Source organism: Protopterus annectens, chromosome 9.part0, assembly GCF_019279795.1.
Source record: "Protopterus annectens isolate FY-2018-M chromosome 9.part0, PAN1.0, whole genome shotgun sequence".
Classification (NCBI taxonomy): domain Eukaryota; kingdom Metazoa; phylum Chordata; order Ceratodontiformes; family Protopteridae; genus Protopterus; species Protopterus annectens.
In genome coordinates this window covers 170,705,408-170,725,669 of record NC_056743.1, presented here as the reverse complement: position 1 = coordinate 170,725,669, position 20,262 = coordinate 170,705,408, and the positions used below count along the sequence as shown (strand labels likewise).

Sequence of the window (20,262 nt, the reverse complement as noted above, 5' to 3'; positions counted from 1 at the left end):
ATGCCATGTAACCCAGGGCCTGCAGGATTTTTCTTGCAGTAAGCCGAGTTTGTCTGGTCAGAATCATGAAGTAATCTGGAAGTTGTTTTTGTTTTTCTTCTGTGAGAAAGGCCATTTGGGTGGTTGTGTCCAGATCTGCACCCAAAAAGGTTATTCTTTGGGATGGCACAAGTCTTGACTTTTGGATGTTGACTGTGTATCCCAAGGCCTGTAGCAAGTGGATGGCATAGGCCAAGTCCTTTATCAAATTTCCCTTGTTGTCCGCTTGTATAAGGCAGTCGTCCAGATATGGGTAGATCTGAATCCCCTGAAGTCTGCAGTGTGCAATTACTGATGCCAGGCATTTCGTGAATACTCTGGGCGCAGTAGATAAGGCAAAGGGCAATGCTGAGAATTGATAATGCTCTGATCCTGCAAGAAATCTGTGGTGTCTTCTGCAACTTGGTCGAATAGGGACGTGCAGGTATGCCTCCTTGAGATCTAGAGTCACCAGCCAAGACTCCTTGCCCAACATGGGAAGAAGTTGCTGTAGGGTCAGCATCTTGAATTTTGGCTCAATGAGGTAAGTATTCAGTGCGGACAGGTCGAGAATAGGCCTCCATTGATTTTCTTTTCTTGGTACAAGGAATAGTCTTGAGTAAAATCCTTGGCCTTGTTCTGAAAGTGGTACCTTTTCTATAGCTTTCATTTGAAGCAAGATGCTGATCTGCCTTAAAGCCTCTGCCCTCTGATTTGGTGGTAGGTTTGGCATTCCGTTTCTTTTTGGCAAAGTGTGGAAGTGGAACCTGTATCCTTTGTCTATTATTTGCAGTGTCCATGTGTCCCTTGTAATATAATGCCAGTTTTTTGAGAATAAAGCCAGCTTTCCGCCCAAGGGTGCTTCCAGTTGATCCCTGGTAGGTGGAATCAGAGTAAAGTCATTGAGCCTGTCCTGGTGTAGTAGTAGTCGTTGCTGCTGTTGCACTACTCCTCTGGTTGGCAGGCTGCCACTGACGGCCTCTGTAGGAGCCCTTCGATTGGCCTCTGCCTCTAGGGCGTCTGTTCCTGCCTCTCTGGGCTCTGTCCGAGTCTGGAAAGGACCAATTCTTAGTAGGCCAATTTCTGCTGAATCTCTGTGGTTGTACTTGCAGGAAATCCTTAACTGTTTGCACAGATTTTGCCTTTTCTTCAAACTTTTTTAAGACCTCCTGAGCAAAGGAGCCAAATAAATTTTGTTTCTCCATTGGAGCATCCAGGAGTTTAGCTTTGACATGGTCTGGCAAAGACTGTTCCTTCAGCCAGGCATGCCTACGAATGACTGCCCCAGTCATAGCTGACCTAAATGAAGCCTCCAATGCATCATAGCCACATTTTAAGAAATGATTACTAACCTGCTGTGAGTTGTGTACCAAATCCTGAAGGGATTTACGGTCAAGGGGTTCAGGAGAAGAAAGTTTCTTATTCAATTTGTCTAACAAATACTCTTGGTACTGTATCATATGAAATTGACAATTTAATGCCCTGACAGAAAGAGTTGCAGAAGTATATACCTTCTTTCCCCATCTCTCTAAAGCTCTAGACTCTCTTTCAGAGGGTAGAGGATTTTTGGCTGTGGCGGCTGCAACCCCTTTAGGGCCCCGAGAAGTAGTTTCTGGGTCTGCAGAATGGGCTTTATACAGATGGAAATGAGAATCCGGGACCCTGTAGTATCTATCAGGCTTGGCAGGGGCCGGAGGGAGAGCATCAGGGGCTGTACTGACATCATTGTACACATCATCAATTACATTCAAAACAGGAGGTATAGCTAAGGGCCTATGTTGAGGCAAATGTAAAAAGGTCCTTAATCTTTTTCTAGAATCAGAGAATTCCTGACCTTGCCATTGAAAATGCTCTCTCATGGAGTGTAGAGTCTCACCAAAGGAAAACTCTTCAGGAGGGGAGGCCGAAGGGATAGATTCTTCAGCATCAGAATCCTCATACGGCGAATAAGCCTCCTCCTGGTGGTCTGACAACTCAAATCCATCCGTGGACTCATCTGAAGAGTGTGGGTCAGAGGGGTCAGTCCTGGGCCTTTTGTCTGGTGGAGGGTGAGAGGCCCTGTCTGGGTGAGGTTGTGAACCCCTAATTAAAGAAATAAGGTCCTCTGCAAGGCTGAGGATCTGAGAACTAGAGGAAGGCCTCTGGGAGGTAAGCCTTGGGAGGCAAAGCTTTAGAAAGTTTAGCAGCTTTAGCCCTAGAAAAGGCCTTAATGGACATGGAAGCAGGGGGCCTAGCTGCCCCACGTGCAGGAGTAGAAATGTCCAAAGGTATGGTGTCGGACATTTCCTGGACACTGGTTTCGGTAGGTAGCTCGGTAGCCGACTCAGCCGGGGCCTCACGGGCCGCGGTGGTCGGTTGAATGGATTCGGAAGAAGGAATCACCGAGGACTCGGTTTCGGCCGAAACCGAGACACTCGCGGTAGGCCTTACCGTGGTTTCAGCCGAAACCGCTGGGCGAGTGTCGGTCCTTGTCCTTCCGTTTTTTCACCAAATGCAAAGTCGGAGTCTCCGACGGCATTTTATGTGTAAAATTGGCCCCAAAAAACTCCTCTGCAAACTCCGACCGACGTCTAAGAGTTCGTCGGTTGAAGGAAGCACAGGCTGAACAGGCCGATACGTCGTGGTCTGGGCCTAAGCAAGGAAGGCAGTAGGAATGGAAATCCTTATGAGGTATTTGTTTCCCACAAGTTAAACAATTATTTACTTTGTCTGACATCGGCTGAGGCAAGAAAGAGTCCTCAACGGGGTACTTGGCTTTTTCGAAGTCTCCGGTAGCTGAATTCACTGGATCTGACCGACCGGCACTTGCGAACAGCTTCTGCTTCGGGCACCGCGCGGCAAGAAAGACTGAGGAAAATGGCGTCGGCTGATGCTTTTATACCCCAGACGCTCTGACGTCGGGGAAAGTGCGACATCAGCCGAGGCCAGACCCAGACGTTGGAATCTGGCCAACCGAAGGGCTGCCTGAGGCAGGACAACCCATATGTTATGACTGCAGATGCATCCTTGAAGGACATCGTAGAATGCTGTTTGAATTCCTCATTGTCGCAGTAGCTTTTTGGGTTATAAGCCAAGGTAAAGTACAGTTTTGTACCTACCATAAATGTAGATGTCCGAACAGGATAGCATCTGCAGTCCTTACAAATGGGTTGTCCTGTCGTCAGGCAGCCCTTCGGTCGGCCGGATTCCAAAGTCTGGGTCTGGCCTCGGCTGGTGTCGCACTTCACCCGACGTCATCTCTGCTGGTGTTCGGGTATAAAGGCATCAGCCGGCGCCATTTTCCTCAGTGTTTCTTGCCCCAGATGCCAGTTGCCCTCTTGGAAAGCTAAATTTTTGGGTAAATGCCAATGTTTCCAAAAAGGTAGAAGGCAAACACAAAAAATAAGCATGTATGTACATATATACAAACAAATACACCATAAGAGATCCCCCCCAGCTAGCTATTAGGTGGGTAAATACCCTAGGAGTACCACAGAGGGAAGGAGGGTGGGTAATCCTGACTGCAGATGCTATCCTGTTCGACATCTACATTTATGGTAGGTACAAAACTGTACTATGTCCTTCAAGGATGCATCTGCAGTCCTTACAAATGGGTAGAATACCATAGCCAAACTAGGGCAGGAGGAAGAAGAATTATGGTGTAGTTAGGATCCCTTGCAAAACAGCAGTGGCAAACCCTGCTCGGGATCTAGAGTATAGAGGTAAGTTATAATGCTTGGCAAATGTATGCATGGAGGTCCAAGTAGCAGCCTCAATAATGTCCTTGGTAGCCACTCCTCGTAAGAAAGCTGTGGTAGTGGCTGTAGCCCTTGTAGAATGAGGCCTTATGTTCTGTGGAATTTGCTTTCCATGGTAGGATTAACAGAATCTTATGCAATTTCCTATCCACTTGGAGATTGTCTGTTTGGAAATTGCTTTTCCTTCCCTTCCTGTTGCATAAGCTACTAGAAGCTGGTCAGTTTTTCTATTGCCGTTGGTTCTGTCCAGGTAGTAGCGCAACTGTCTATGTACATCCAAGGTATGCAGCAGTCTTTCCCCCCTGTTCTGTGGATTGGGACAGAAGGTAGGTAGGTGGATTGCCTGGTTTAGAGACACTCTGGATACCACCTTAGGCATAAATGTAGGATTAGTTCTCATGGACACTCTATCTTGATGGAAGATTAGGAAGGGTTGTACTGCCATTAAGGCCTGTAGTTCAAACCCTTCTTGCTGAAGTAATTGCCAGTAGGAAAGCAGTTTTCCAGGATAGGTGTTGAAGATCTGCTGTTGCTGCTGGTTCGAATGGAGGAGTGTCAATTTTTCTAGCACAAAGTTCAAGTCCCATGCTGGTAATGTTGGTTTCCTAGGAGGTTTTACATTCTTGATTCCTCTGAGGAACTGCCTGAGTAGAGGATGTGAGAAGACAGGGGATCAAGCTGTATTCTGCAGAAATAGCTGATGCATGTATCTTGATGGAGGAATAGGACAGGCCTGTATGGAGAAGCTCTGCCAAATACTCCAGGATGTTGGCAATATCTATTTTGACACATCTTTCCCTCTTTCAGTACTCCAAATGACAAACCTTTTCCATTTTCCTGCATAGTTCCTTCTTGTTGAAGGTCTGCGGGCCTCAAGGATAATGTCTTTAACCCTTTGGGATAAATCTGGGTTAGTTGCTCTTATGTAATGTTCCAGGCAGTCAGTTGCAGAGTTTTCAGGTTTGGATGCAGGATGTTGTAGTCGCTCTGAGTTAACATCAAAGGAATCAGGGGTAGTGTCCACGTCCCCGAGACATGCTCCTCAGCAATGGATACCAATGTTGTCTTGGCCAATTTGGAGCTATCAGAATTATCCTTGGACGTTCCTCTTTGATTTTCAGTAGTACCTTGTGCATCAAAGGAAGAGGTGGAAATGCATATGCTGTCAGGCCTTTCCAACTGAAGGATAGAGAGTCCACCTTCCAAGCAAGTGGGTGGTATGTCCTTGTGCAGAATTTCTTGAGCTGGTGATTGAGTGGGGATGCGAATAGGTCTATTTGTGGCACTCCCCATTTCTTTGTGATGGCCTTGAAGATGTCCTGGTGTAGCATCCATTCATGAGCATCCAAGGTAGTTCTGCTTAACATGTCTGCTAGGATGTTTTCTTTTCCCGGTACAAATATTACCTGTAACTGAATGTTGTAGCTCAGAGCCATATTCCATAGGTCCAGAGCCATTCGGCATAGGGGGTATGAATGAGTGCCTCCCTGTTTGTTGATGTACCACATGACTGTGGTGTTGTCTGTCCTTATCATCAATTGGCCTTCTTTGAGGAATGGTCTGAAATTCTGGATTGCTAGTTTTACTGCCAGCATTTCTTTTTGATTTACGTGCAGGTGCAGCTGATCTGGAGTCCATAAGCCTTGAATGCATTTGTCCAGCATGTGGGCCCCCCAACCTAGGTCTGAGGCGTCCGTTGTGATGGTTTGGCTTGTTTGAATGTTGTGGAAGGACAAACCTGGGTTTGACTGGCATGCTTGAGCCCACCATAGGAACTCTTGTTTCAGGCATGGGATTAGTGGTATTTCGGTTTCTAAGCTGTGCCTGTGTTGAGACCATAAATCCTTTAGGTACCACTGTAGCTTTCTCATATGCAGTCTGGCATGGGGGACCAGGATTATGCAGGATGCCATGAAGCCCAAGGCCTGCAGTACTTTTCTTGCTGTTAGTTTGTTCTGCTTTGTTAATGCCAAGAAGTAAAGAGGAAGTTGTTCTTGTTTTCTGCAGTTAGGAATGCCATCTGTTTTACTGTGTCCAATTCTGCACCCAAGAATGTTCTTGTTTGGGATGGTATCAGTCTTGACTTTTTTAAATTGACTGTGTATCCCAGGGCTTGTAGTAAGCAAATGACTCTTTGTAAGTCTTGTGTCAGCTTGCTTTTGTTGTCCGCTTCTATCAGGCAGTCGTCCAGGTATGGATAAATTTGGATTCCCTGTAGCCTGCAATGAGCTATTACTGATGCCAGGCATTTCGTGAACACTCTGGGCAGTAGATAAGCCAAAGGGCAATGCTGAGAATTGATAATGCTCTGATCCTGCAAGAAATCTGAGGTATCTTCTGCAATTTGGTCGTATAGGGACGTGCAGGTATGCCTCCTTGAGATCTAGAGTTACCAGCCAACACTCCTTGCCCAGCATGGGAAGAAGTTGCTGTAGGGTCAGCATTTTGAATTTTGGAACAATGATGAATGTGTTTAAAGCGGACAGGTCGAGAATAGGTCTCCAACTTTTCTCTTTTCTTGGTACTAGGAAGAGTCTGGAGTAAAATCCTTTGCCCTGTTCTGTAGGTGGTACCCTTTCCACAGCTCTCATCTTTGTTAATTGAGCTATTTGTTTTAGAGCTTCTGTCTTTTGATTTGGTGGTAGGTTTGGCATTCCTCTTTTTACTGGTAAGGTGTGGAAATGAAACCTGTAGCCTTGGTCTATAGTTTGCAAAATCCACTTGTCTCTTGTGATATAGTGCCAATTTTTTGAAAATAAGGCTAACTTTCCGCCTAAGGGTGCTGCTATTTGTTCCCTGGTAGGCGGTGTCAGAGCCAAGTCACTGTGATTGTCCTGTTGCAGTGGTAGTGGTTGTGTCTGTGCCTCGTCGGTTATTGCCTTGCCACTGGCGTCCTCAGTAGGCACCTCCTCTGGATTGATTTCTGCCTCTGGAACGTCTATTCCTGCCTCTCTGAGATTTAGAGGAGTCTGGAAAGAACCAATTTTTGGAAGGCCAGTTCCTGCTAAACCTTGGGGGCTGAACCTGTAAGAAATCTTTAACTGTTTGTACAGATTTTGCCTTCTCTTCCATTTTCTTCATTACTTGTTGGGCAGGAGAACCAAATAGACTGACCTTATAAATAGGAGCATCTAATAGCTTTGCTTTAACATGATCCGGCAAGACCTGTTCTTTCAACCATGCATGCCTTCTTATAACTGTGCCAGTCATGGCTGATCTAAATGAAGCCTCCAGTGCATCATAGCCACATTTTAAAGAATGGTTACTAACCTGCTGAATGTTATTCACCATTTCTAAAACATATTTCTTATCTAAGGAATCATCAGAGGACAGTTTCTTAGTTAACTGATCAAGCATAAACTCTTGGTATTGGATCATATGAAACTGACAGTTCAAAGCTCTAGCTGAGAGAGTAGCAGAGGTGTATACTTTTTTACCCCATCTCTCTAAGGACCTGGATTCCCTTTCAGAAGGGAGAGGGTTTTTCGCTGAGGTCGAAGCTACTGCCTTAGGCCCCTGGGAGATAGTCTCAGGATCTGCAAGAGGAGCCTTGTATAAGTGGTGATGAGTGTCCGGTACCCTGTAAAACCTATCGGGCTTGGCAGGGGCTGGAGGTAAAGTATCAGGAGCAGGGCAAGCATCATTAAATGCATCATCCACAACAGGAAGAACTGGAGGTATAGCTAAGGGCCTATGTTGCGGTAAGTGTAGAAAGGTCCTAAGCCTTTTCTTGAATCTGAGAAATCTTGTCCCTGCCATTGGAATTGCTCTCTCATGGCATGTAAGGTTTCCCCAAAGGAAAATTCCTCTGGTGGAGAGGCAGAAGGTATAGATTCTTCAGCATCGGAATCTTCATAAGTAGAAAAAGGAGCCTCTGGATGGTCTGAATTGTCTGAATCATCAGAAGAGTCATCTGAGGACACTGGCTCAGGGGGCTCTGCTCTAGGTCTCTTTTCTGGAGGTTGAGAGGCCCTGTCTGGGTGAGATTGGGATCCCCTTATTAAAGAGATGAGATCCTCTGCCAGAGTAAGCATTTGGGAACTGGAACTGGGCCTGTGAGAGGGGGGCTTAACAGGCACAGACTTAGCAGTTTTGGCTGCTTTAGCCCTGGCAAAGGCCTTTATAGACATGGCTGCAGGAGGCCTAGCAGCACCACGTGCTGGGGTAGAGACATCCAAAGGGATGGTGTCCGATAATTCTAGAGAAACCACATTAGTAGGCAAAACTTCAGAGGCCGATTCAACTACGGCAGCAGGGCCTCGGTAGCAGTCATGGATTCGGCTGAAGATTGACCCGTTTGCTCGGTTTCGCCGAAACCGAGACACTCGCGGTTTGCTTAACCGTGGTTTCGGCCGAAACCGCGGACCGCGAGTGTCGGTCCTTTTCTTTGCGTTTCTTAATTTGAGAAGTCGGAGGATCCGACGGCATAATGTACGCAAAATCTGAGCCGAAAAACTGTTCAGCAAACTCCGACCGATGCCTAAGCGTTCGTCGGTTGAAGGAAGCACAGGCTAAACAGGCTGCTACGTCGTGGTCTGGGCCTAAACAAGGTAAGCAGTAAGAGTGGAAATCTTTATGAGGTATTTGTTTCCCACAAGTTAAACAGTTATTCACTTTTTCTGACATCGGCTGAGGCAAGAAAGAGTCCCCAACGGGATACTTAGCTTTTTAGAAGTCTTCGAAGTAGTATTCGGTAGTAGTAATCACTGGATCTGACCGACCGGCACTTGCGAACAGCTGCTGCTTCGGGCGCCACGCGGCAAGAAAGACTGAGGAAAATGGCGCCGGCTCATGCCTTTATACCCAAAGACCAGCAGAGATGACGTCGGGTGAAGTGCGACACCAGCCGAGGCCAGACCCAGACTTTGGAATCCGGCCGACCGAAGGGCTGCCTGACGACAGGACAACCCATTTGTAAGGACTGCAGATGCATCCTTGAAGGATATCAGCAGTGGCCAGGCTTTCAAAAGCTCAGACTCCTCTCCCTGTCTTCCTGTGATAGATGATTAAGTCAGTATGTGTGTGTATATATAGATATATATATATATATATATATATATATATATATATTTTTTTTTTTCCATGGAAGTTTTATACATCTTCCTCTCATCCTTTCCTCAAACATCTCACTGCATCTACCTCTAACCCCACTAAAGCCATGACTGCCCTAACTTTTCATGTATGGATGAGCCTCTACTGACAAGAATAGCATACTAGTGAAGTCCTCTATGCCAATTCCAGCACCTATTTTTGTTGCAAAAAGAAAGACATTCAAAGTTCTCTCTCTCCCTTGCCTGATTCTGCGTTTGAAACTTTTCTTCCTGCTTTAACTGCTTCTAATATACGTGTGTTGTCCCTCAGGTACTCTACCTTTCTAAATTTACTTGTTCTTTTTGCACTTGGCTTATTTCCATTAGCAACAAGACCCACAATTCCTTAATCAGTCTGTTTCTCAAGAGTTCCTTAACTATATTTATTTATGGTTTTAAGCTAATGGCAGCTGCTGTTTCCCCCCAGACACATTTCCGGAATTTCACCCTCAGCATTTTTCCTAAATTACTGGGCAAAGAAAATCTCATATCTGCTTAGTCACATAAAACTTTTACTTCAAGATACAAAGTTCTTGAGTTCAGCTAATCAGTAATACATTGGGAAGTCAGAGTCTCCCAAGTCTTCTGCCAAAATGAGTGGTACAACATGGTCTTCTCTTAGCTACCTTGAGTTTAGCTCTAGCACAAATAAGGTACATAAATCTTTTTAAAAGTTTTCATGAAATACCTAGGTGGTTCTATAGGAAACAAGTGAAAAACATCCAACATAAACATTATTACAAAACAGTAGGAACTGAATATTTTGGTATAAATACAACAAAATACACCTTCTAGCTCTTAAAATCTTCTACCAACCTATCCAATAGGTCATCATATGCCTTTGCAACGGATTTTTGCAAGCACAAATATTTAAATTATGCTGCCATCCTTAAGCAAAGGTAAACTTATTTTATCAGAGGGTAAATATTACATAAGTATTCTTACCTCTTGATTAATTTTACATACTGAGACTAATTCAAAATGACAAAGGAATTCAAATATAAATACTCTTTTGGGCATTTCAAATGCATCAGTATATTACCTTCAAATAGGGAAATATATTTCCTCCAATCCAACCAAATGACCTTTTACACTTCAGTGTTTAACTACAACAGGTTCCAAGTACAGTGGAGAAAGAACAGGGGGCACACATTGAGTCTTTTCTGTCAAGTTACTTGATTAGATTAAGAGGCTATGATAAATTTTCAACACCCAGATTCATCAATTTCAGCCCTGCATTATGTGCACGTCTCAAGTATTACAATCATAAATGTCTGCTGCTTTTCTATAATCCCATACTGGTTATTTATTATCAAATCACTTTGTCATTCTCACTGCTGCAATGGATAGAAACAGATTATACATCTGTAAATATAGTAAAATTAGGATATTTCCCCAACTTTGTTATCACCAACACTATTTGTTTTGGAAGACTCCAGCATATTCCTTACTTTCAGCACCTAAATTAATCACTTTAACCAACAAACGTATCACTGCCTCAAAATTTTGCTTCTAAAATTTAATAGCAAACCATCTAAACCCAATGTCTTGATGCAGAGCTTGTCTGTAATAATGTTCTGCATTCAACAGCATTCACTGGCTGTAATAAAGACTTTGTGACAGCCTAGGAAGTTAACATAGTGCAGGAAATGTGGTATTCTCAGTATCCAAACTATCATAACCTATCATATAATGTCTTAGAGTAGTCAACAAATAACAGTATCCCTTAGCTGGTATCTCTAGTCACAGAATACTTGAAATGGGATATATTAGTTTTATAACATGCTAGGCTCTTAGATGCCTCAATTTCACTATCAAAGACGTCTGATGCCAAGGGAGTTATCAAGTTAACAAAAATATGTCTTTAGTAGCCTTTTTCTGAAGTTATACTTTTTTGCCCAAAATTTCATCTATTTTTACTAAACACTTCTCAAAATTTCACAATTAACATCTGGGACATTCAGCCTCTTCAAGAATGCCTACCCTTCCGCTTTCTTCAAAATCTCTATTTAATTTTTTATTAAATTCTATTTTATAATTCAGCCACAGCTGCAGTGCGACTTAACTTCAGTGGCTAATTCAGGTTCCAGTCAATATGCTAAAGGCGAACATAAAAGGATCAAAAATGCATTGACCAAACCTACTTGCCTCGTTTTTCTCTGTTGTGACACCCTTCAGTAAGTACACACAAATTCGGGGTGCTTGCCCCATGCAAAAAAATGGTTTCCTTGATGTCTGGAGAAGGCAGTTTGGGTGAACATTTTTTTTAATGAAACTGCATTTGATTAGTTAAAATGAATGTATTAACCCCTATTGTCAATCTATCCCATCCCCCAGCAATAAAAAAATTCTCCCTGGTTCATCTGTAGCTCTGTAATCAAGTTGTAGACTACAGTATTTTCAAAATTAATCTTGCTTCAGCTATTAAGTTAGGAACCTCCAATGTAAGTCCCACCAACTCTTCACACTGAATTCTAACTCAAATTCTAGTGCTGTACAATCTATTACAATGATTGGGTGGGTGTATGGAAACACTATTCACAAAATGCAAAAGGTGTACTGCTATACAAATCCTTTCTAATCTAGCACCTGTCTGATGCCTCAGTGAAAAGACTGCACACCTGGCAGCCTACATAAGTGAGCCAAATATATTAGTTCTACTATTTTAGTGCTTGAATTGCCATGATGGGCCAACTTAGCCACATCTCTGTTACTGCATTCCAGTCACCTAAATGCAATGTTACTCCTTCCTGAAATGTATAAATGAGGCACTGACCGATCCCATGTTCTTGGTGAGGGCTCTCCAGTAAGTTTCTTTTTCTTAGGTGTAGCCACGTTCCTACCAAGACAGAGACTTGTTTACAGTAAGCATAGCTGACACTACACACACTTACACTTCCCTATAACCAATCCCAGTAAATCACAAACATAATTGCTAAAACAGTACACGTTTGTCAAAAAATTATATGCAATGCCTTTTCCCAGGCAAGTACAGCTGGAATATGCAGGTCGATAGTTAAGCTGTCACAAAATGTACACAAGCACTAAACTCACTTACTTCCCCTAAAAATCCATAAAGCCTTAAAACAGAACAAAATTATAAAAACAGCACTCTTTTACAACAAATACGTCCCAAATAAAAACAGTCATCAAAAAAAAAATCTTTCCATTAAAATAGCACAGTAAAATGACAGTCATCTTGAAGAAACAGTTACCAATTTAGGCAAAAACAAACATAAAAAATTAGTGTGTGTGAAAGAGTCCCCCCCAAAGGGGATTCATTTGCCAGCAATGGAATATCAGAACTGACAGTCGATCCTCTGAAGGCCAGCAAGAGCAATCTAAAGGGTTGCAAGAAATGCCTGAGAGCTTCTGGTGCATAGGCTACCATTTTCTCTTTGGATCATATGCTATACTCTGGGTGCATGTGTGGAGGGGAGTCAAGAGACTTTGGAAGACTAGCTGGCTGTTGTATCATGGGCAGGATAAAAACCCATACAGCTAAAGGCTACTGCAGCAGTGATTACTTCAAACATTACTTAAGATAAAGTGCAACTTACACAACTGTATTTTAGCTGTTTTGATTTGCAGTATGTTAAAATGGACTAGATAAAAAAAACTCTCAAGAGCATAGTCAACTGAGTAAGCTGTAAATCCTTAACTTGCACTCCTGATAGTCATGCTAAAATGAAAAATTTGTAAAGCCTCAAAAGAAAATTGTGCATATGAAGATCACAGTATCTGACCACTGCTTTCAATCTCCCTGCATTTCCCACATTTAGTTCTTAAAAAAACAAAAAGGAAAACATAAGTAATTTCCTAGCTAAATAGCTGTACTCCAGAAGTGTGACCTACCAGAAAAAGTACAGTTGTGTACATTTACCATAAATGTAGATGTTCGAGTGTACTCACTGTTGCAGTCATTACATTTGGGTTGCCTGCCTGCAGGTAGCCCTCAGCCAGCCTGAATATCAAAGTCTTGGATTCCTGCGTTGGATGCTGTCTTTTCTTCCAAGACGTTAGGCCGTCAGGGGTATAAAACATGCAGCTGATGCCATTACATCACTTTTTCTTGCCCCAGATGTCAGGTGCCTCCACAATGGGAAGTAATTATATGTTATGGTACCCCTCCAACAAAAAAGAAATACACCAGAAAGCTTAAATACACTAAACAAGAAGGAAAGGTAGAGCCAAGAGAAGTCGGCAGGCTGGAGGGAGGGTAACCAGGACTGCAACAGTGAATACACTGAAACATCTACATTTATAGTAAGTGTACACAACTTTACTATGTTCTTAGTGTTTCACTGCTGCAGTCATTACCATTTGGGTAGATTCCCAAAGCTAAGGAAGGGAGGAGGAAGTTAGAGAGCATTAGGACCAGCTATTAAGCCCTGCAATACTGCAGTGGCAAAACCAGCTCTGGATTTAGAAAAAAATAGGCATGTGGTAGTGCTTGGTGAAGGTATGAACAGAGCTCCAAGGATGTCCCTGGGTAGGGACCCCTCTGAGAAAGGCTGTAGAGGTTGTTGCAGCCCTGGTGGAATGTCATCTTATCCCCTGTGGGGCAGGTTTTCCATGGTGCTTATAGCAGAAATGAATGCAATGGGCTATCCATTTAGAAATGGTTTGCTTTGAAATGGCCTTCCCCTCTGCCCCTGCAGCAAAGCCAACTAGCAGTTGTTCAGATTTTCTGAGAGGATTTGTCCTGTCCAAATAAAATCTAAGTTGTCTGTGCATGTCCAAAGAGTGCAGAATTCATTCTCCTTTGTTTTGTGGATTAGGGAAAAAGGTAGGCAAATGAATGGACTGATGTAGGGCCACACTAGACACCATCTTGGGCATAAAGGAAGGATTGGTCCTGAGGGAAACCCTGTCTGCATGGAAGATAATGAAGGGCTCCACTGCCATGAGGGCCTGTAATTTAGACACTCTTCTTGCTGAAGTGATGGCTAGAAGGAAGGCTGCTTTTCAAGAAAGGAATTTCAACTCTGCGGTTGCAGCTGGTTCAAATGGAGGGAGAGTGAGATTTTCCAGTACAAAGTTAAGGTCCCAGGCTGGAGTAGGGGCTCGCCTGGGGGGGGGGGGTCTTAAATTTTTAGTCCCTCAGAGGAACTGCTTTAACAGGGGGTGAGAGAAGATGGGTGGATCAGTATTACAATGTGCTGAAATTGCAGAGTCATGAATTTTAATTGACAAGAAGGATAGGCCCTTGTAGAGCATTTCTGTTAAGTACTGGAGAATATGAGGTAAACTGGGCACCGTAGAGCCCATACCATGGGTCTGGCTCCAGGAACAGTATCTTTTCCACTTTTCAGCATAGGACCTTCTAGTACTAGGTCTCCTTGCTTCCAGAATGACCTCTAGCACCTGCTTACTGAGGGATGCTTTTGGACAGCTCAAGGAATTAGCCAGGCTGCAAGGATCAGGGTTTGAAGCTGAGGGTACAGAATCTGGCCCGCCTGCTGGGACAGCAGGGAAAGTGTCTGAGGTAGGTGCCATGGATCCAGTAGTATCATGCTGCGCAATAGGGGGTACCAGTGCTGGCGAGGCCAGACTGGTGCAATTAGAAATGTCCTTGGTTTGTCCTGTTTGATCTTTAGCAGAGCCTTCGAGAAGAGAGGCAGAGGGGGGAGGCATAAACCGAGAGGCTTTCCCAGGTAAAGGACAGGGCATCCACTTTCCAAGCTTGACTGTGGGGAATCCTTGTGCAAAATTTGTCCAATTGGTAGTTCTGGGGGGAGGCAAACAGGTCCATCTCTGGATTCCCCCATTATTTCCTCAAGAGGTTGAATATTTCTAGTTCCAGTTTCCATTCGTGTGGGTCGATGAGATTTCTGCTTAGATGTGCCAATGAATTTAGCTTGCATGGCAGGAATTGAGCTTGTAGATGCACTTGGTAGCTCAATGCTGTGTTCCACAGAGCCATGGCTAGTCTGCAGATGGTACGAACGGGTCCCCCCCCCCGCTTGCTTATGTACCACATAACTGTGGTGTTGTCTGTCTTTACTAATAATTGTCCTGGAAGGATGTGGTCCTTGAAGGCTGTGAGGGAATTCTGTACAGCTAACATTTCTTTTTGATTGATATGCAGGTGCATCTGACTCTAGTTCCATTTGCCCTGAATGCACTGCCCTGCCAAGTAAGCCCCCATGCATAGTCTGATGTGTTGGTAGTCAGGGTTTGGGCAGCAGGGGGTAGACTGAAAGGGAGCCCCTTGTTGAGGTGGCAGGCCTCTTCCCAACAAAGGAAGTCTGACTTTATACAAGGAATGATCGGAATCATTGATTCCTGGTCCTGAGAATGTTGACACCATAGGCTTTTTAGATACCATTGTAGTTTCCTCATATGCAGTCTTGCATATGGAATTAGTAGAATACAAGAGGCCATGAACCCTAGGGCTTGCAAAATTTTCCTTGCAGATAGCTGGGTCTTTGTGGCCAGTAGTTTGAAGTAGGCTGTCAAACTTGTTTCTCTGGCGTGAGGTAAGACATCTGGGAAGTTAACTGAAACCACAGCTTAATGCAGAAATGGTACAAACCAGGCTGATGCGATTTAGCGCTTTCTTTCACTTTGTTTAAAATGTGAACTTCTTCAGAAACATGTGCCCTCCCCAGCACATGTCTTTTAAATCCTATAGAACAGGATATGATGTCACAAGATTGTCCTTAATTAGTAAGTATATACATACATAAATGCAAAATTGTGTTTAAGCTTGCTCCCAGGAATACAATCTGTTGGCAGGGTACTAGATGAGATTTCTTTTCATTTATGGTGTACCCCAGCGAGGTTAGAAGTTTATTTACAAATGCCAGATAGCATGTCCTGGCTTTCTGCCTGTATCAGACAATCATCCAGGTATGGGTATATTTGAATATTTCTCTGCCTGCAAAATGCAATGGCTGGAGCTAGACACGTTGGCTTATCTACTGCGCCCAGGGTATTCACAAAGGGATGTGCAGAGAACTGAGAATGCATGGAGCCTGCTCTGAAGCATAGGTATTTCCTGCAAGATTCCCTTACTGGAAAGTGCAGGTAAGCTTCCTTTAAGGCTAAGGTTGCCAACCAGGCATCTTTGCCTAGCATGGGAAGCAGCTGTTGAAGTGTTAGCATTTTGAATTTTGGGATTATCAAAAAGGTGTTTAGAATAGAGGTGTCCAGGATAGGATGCCAGGAGCAGTCTTTTCTGGGTACCAGGAAAAGTCCTGAGTAAAAACCTTGTCCCCTTTCTTCTGCTGGGACAGGCTGAATAGCCCTGATACTTAGAAGAGAGAGAACCTGCTGTTGAGCCTCGGCCCACTGATTTGGGGGTAGGTCTGGCCAACCGTTTGGGGTTAGTAAGGTGTGGAAGTGGAATCTGTATCCTTGGAAAACTATATTTAAAACCAATTTGTCCTGGGTAATGAGTTCCCAGTTTTTTGCATGCAGGGCGAGCTTTCCTCCTAAGGGAGCAGGCAGTTGAGCAGGGCTTCGAAGGGTTAAGGTTAAGTCATTGGGACATTTTTCCATAGGGGGGTGTCTTACTACTTCCAGCTTTGGAAGTGGGAGCCCCCCACTGCTTAGGCCTGTGTGTAGCCTGAGACTGTAAAGTACAGGCAGTCCTTACACTTGGGTAGTCCGCTGTCTCGGTCGGGCCCGAATATCAAAGTAATTAGCTGGCGTCGGTCAAAGCGCGTAAGACTGACATCAGGGCGTCAGGGTACAAATCTCATGACCGATAAAAGCAGTCTTCCATGATAAATATTTCAACTCAGTAGTAGCTGCAGGCTCTGTCGTTAGAAATCTGACCGCCTCTGGCGGGTCACAGAGAGTCTCCCTTTAGGGTGACATTTCCTCACCAGCACCAAAAAAATTTTTGAATGCAAGGTATTATTTGAGATACCATTGTAGCTTCCTCATATGCAGTTTGGCATTAAGAGACCAGAATACAGATGTGCCATGAACCCCTAAGGTGAAATGTCCTGAGAGGGTACTAGACTGACTTTTATTTCTATTCTCACAATACCCCAGGCATCTTAGCACTGCTATCACATATTGCAAATGTGAAAGTAGTTTTTCTTTCTCCTTGGGCCAGAATCAGGCAATCAATCCCAAATAAGAGATAGATCTTGTATTCCTGAAGAAAGAGAGAAAGATATCACTGGAGAACCTTGAACCACACTGGGCACACTCTGGAGCCAAAGGCAAAATATGGAAGCAATTGATAATGAGAAGTAGAAAGAAAGGGAAGTCCCAACAGATACTTAGCATGATAGGAACCCATCTGTCTTGGGTAATCAAACTCCAATTTCCCTGAAAGAGTGCCAAACCTTCCCTCCAAAGGTGCTGCCAGGCAAGAAGGATCTGGCAGCTCAGCTGCAGGTAGTGCAGGTCATTGTTTTGTACTGGCCCCTGACTGGCCTGCCTCACTCAAGAGGAATTCCCTGTTCTAGGTCTGTAGGTCTGAAAGAGTTTACTGCCCTTCTGCCTACCGTCTACTACATCTACTAGTCTACTCTAGAGGGGGTAATGTCACCCACTGTGACGGTTCCCGCTAGCTAAACTTTACTAAAACTTGCAAAAACTTAGCACAGTCTTAAGCATCTGCTTAGTCTTAGCTTATTTTTTCAAGAAGTTCTGATCCCTCAGCCAGGCGTGCCTCCCAAGAAGAACTGACAGCAGTGGCAGCCCTACTAGACGGGCCTGTACAGCATCCATTGTAAAGAATGCTTACCCACTGTTTCAGAGACATGTACTAAATCTTGTAATTCCTTACACCAAATGCCTTCCATGCATCTACCTACCTTACTTCAGTTGGAGGAACCGGATTTTTACAACAGAGGCCTTGACACCCCTTAGGTCCTGATTAACAGTTTCTAAGCTCGTCAGCTACCTATAATACCTATCCGGGTTTAACAGGAGCAGGCAAAGAATCATCAGAAGAGTAGGCCTCCTCCACATCTTTCACATCTTCCACAACCAGAAGAAGAGGATTTATAGCCAAAGGCCTGGGCAAAAAAAGCAAAAACTCCCTAAGCTTTTTCCAGAATCAGAGAGACCTTCCCAGTTTCTGAAAAAGAAAATCCTCTGAGAGGAAGCAGAAGAAGGGAATCATCTGCACATCAGAATCAGAATAAGGAGAGTACTCCTGCAGTCTCTTCAGCCAAGACTCTGAAACATCTGAAGCTGCTCAAAACTCCCCAACTCTGGTTCCACCCTAGGCCTCTTATCTGAGGGGCAAAAGAACTCTCTAATCAAAGTAAAACTTCTTTCTTGTTTTTCTTGTGTCTATTTCCAGAAGAACTAATTCCTGAAGAAGAAGGCAGGACACCAACAGAAGCTAAACCTGGCCTGCCTCTGGGAGAAGCCAGAAGAAGAGGAGGACCACACTAGGAAGGGAGGGAGTAGAGGGAGGCACGTAGAAGCCCCCGCCCTGCCCTGCCCTGCCTCTGCCTCCTGAGACATGCCATCCTGCAATAACAAAGTCTCCCTGGGGGCGGAAGAGAAGCCCCCCGGTGGAACCACCGGACCCACTAGCAAGAACCGAAGGCCCGGCGCCTGCTAATAGACGCTGTTCTTGCCTGCTTGCCTTTGCGCTTTCTTTTCAGCGCGCTGAAGCCGCCGGCGCCGATCTTTTGCAATCAGCCGGCTACCAACCTGGACCAAATCAAAATTTCGCCACTAATACAATAGTTTTTGATGAACCCAGCACAAAAAGCTTCCAACAACAACGCCGCTCTGTGGCCAACAAAAACAAGGAATACAAAGTAAGTGATAATTATGCATCTGTTTATCATGAGAAATACAGTTATTCACTTTTTTTACTCATTTTTTCAAACCACTGAGGCAAGACTGAGGCAAAAAAAAACGTAAGCAAAATATTAACCAACTCTTCCTGCCAACTTGAAACTCCAACTGAAACTCGTGTGAACGAACCACATGGCAATGCTGCTTCTGCATCGACGTTGCGGGCAAAAAGACCATGCGGCAAAAGACGTCGGGCATGGCGTGACCCCTGACGACCTGTACCCTGGCTTCTTTTGGTGACCCGTGTCAGCCTAGCTTTGAGATATTCTGGCCGACTGGACAGCGACTACCCCAAGTGTAAGGAGGCCAGCCAACTGGGAGATGAAGAACATCCTAGGTGGTCTGCTGTTCCAGGGTTTGGGCTGAGAAGGCCTGGAAGAGACTGGAAAGGACCAATTCTTAGAAAGCCAATGCCTACTAAATCTGGGAGGCTGTACTTGCAGGAAATCTTTAACAGTTTGCATAGATTTAGCTTTTTCCTCCATCATTTTAAGGACTTCTGCTTTGTTGCCAAACAGGCAGTCTTGGTTTAAGGGAGCATCCAGTAATTTAGCTTTAACATGATCTGGCAAGTTTTTCTCCTTAAGCCAAGCATGCCGTCTAAGTACAGACCCAGTGACAGCAGCCCTGCAGGATGTTTCTAAAACAGTCAAAACCACATTGCAAAGTATGTTTACCAACTTGTTCAGCAGAATGCATTAAATCCTGTAATTCTTTATGTTCAGCAGTGTCAGGAATCAACATCATTTTCTGTTTAAGTAGTCCCATAATATGCCGCTGATACTTTAACATATGAAACTGGCAATTTAAGGCCCTTATGGCCAAAGTAGCAGAAGTGTATACCTTCTTACCCCAACTGTCCAATGCCCTGGAATCTCTATCAGAGGGGGTAGGGTTTTTGGCAGCAGTAGCCTTAATGCCCTTTGGTCTTTGGGAAATGGTCTCTGGATCCACAGTAGGATTCTTGAAGAGGAGCTTGTGAGAGTCAGGTATTCTGTAGTACCTAAAGAAGAACCACACACTGGAGCTGGGAGCTGCTGAAATTTAACATCTTCTGGTACCGCGGCTATACAAGCCTTCACAGGAATTCTGTAGTACCTGTCAGGTTTTCTGGGAGCTGGAGGTAAGGTGTCTGGGGCCAGGCTAGATTCCAAGAAGGCATCATCTACAATGTCCAGAACAGGAGGGATAGCTAAAGGCCTGAGTTGAAGGAGAAGTAAGAATTCCCTAAGCCTCTTTTTGGAGTCAGAGTAATCCTGGTTTTCCCAGTGGAAATGCTCCCCAAGAGTGTGCAAGGTTTCACCAAAAGAAAAATTTTCTGGAGGGGAAGCAAAGGGAATGGAATCCTCTGCATCAGAATCCTCATAGGTAGATAAGGGCAAATCCTGGTAATTAGAAAATACAGAAATTTCAGAATCCTGATCAGAAGAATCAGAAGGAAAATCAGTTCTAGGTCTCAGAGAGGGAAGGCTGGCTTCCCCTAATTAAAGTAATAAGGTCTTCAGCCTTTCTAAGCATTTGTTTTTTAGGCATATGGGCCTAACCATGCGGTTTGGATGGCTGTTTTCTAGGTGTGGGTCGAGTTTTAGGCCTTGATGAAGAAGATGGTGTCGGTTTAAAATGCAAATCTGTAG

At 44.3% G+C, this 20,262-nt stretch overlaps 1 protein-coding gene across 1 annotated transcript in view; it reads right to left on the bottom strand.

Annotated features, from left to right (window-relative positions):
• PIK3C2A (phosphatidylinositol-4-phosphate 3-kinase catalytic subunit type 2 alpha) overlaps positions 1 to 20,262 on the bottom strand; it is a gene marked incomplete in the record, with an annotated part of 1,553,204 nt that overhangs the window by 936,352 nt on the left and 596,590 nt on the right.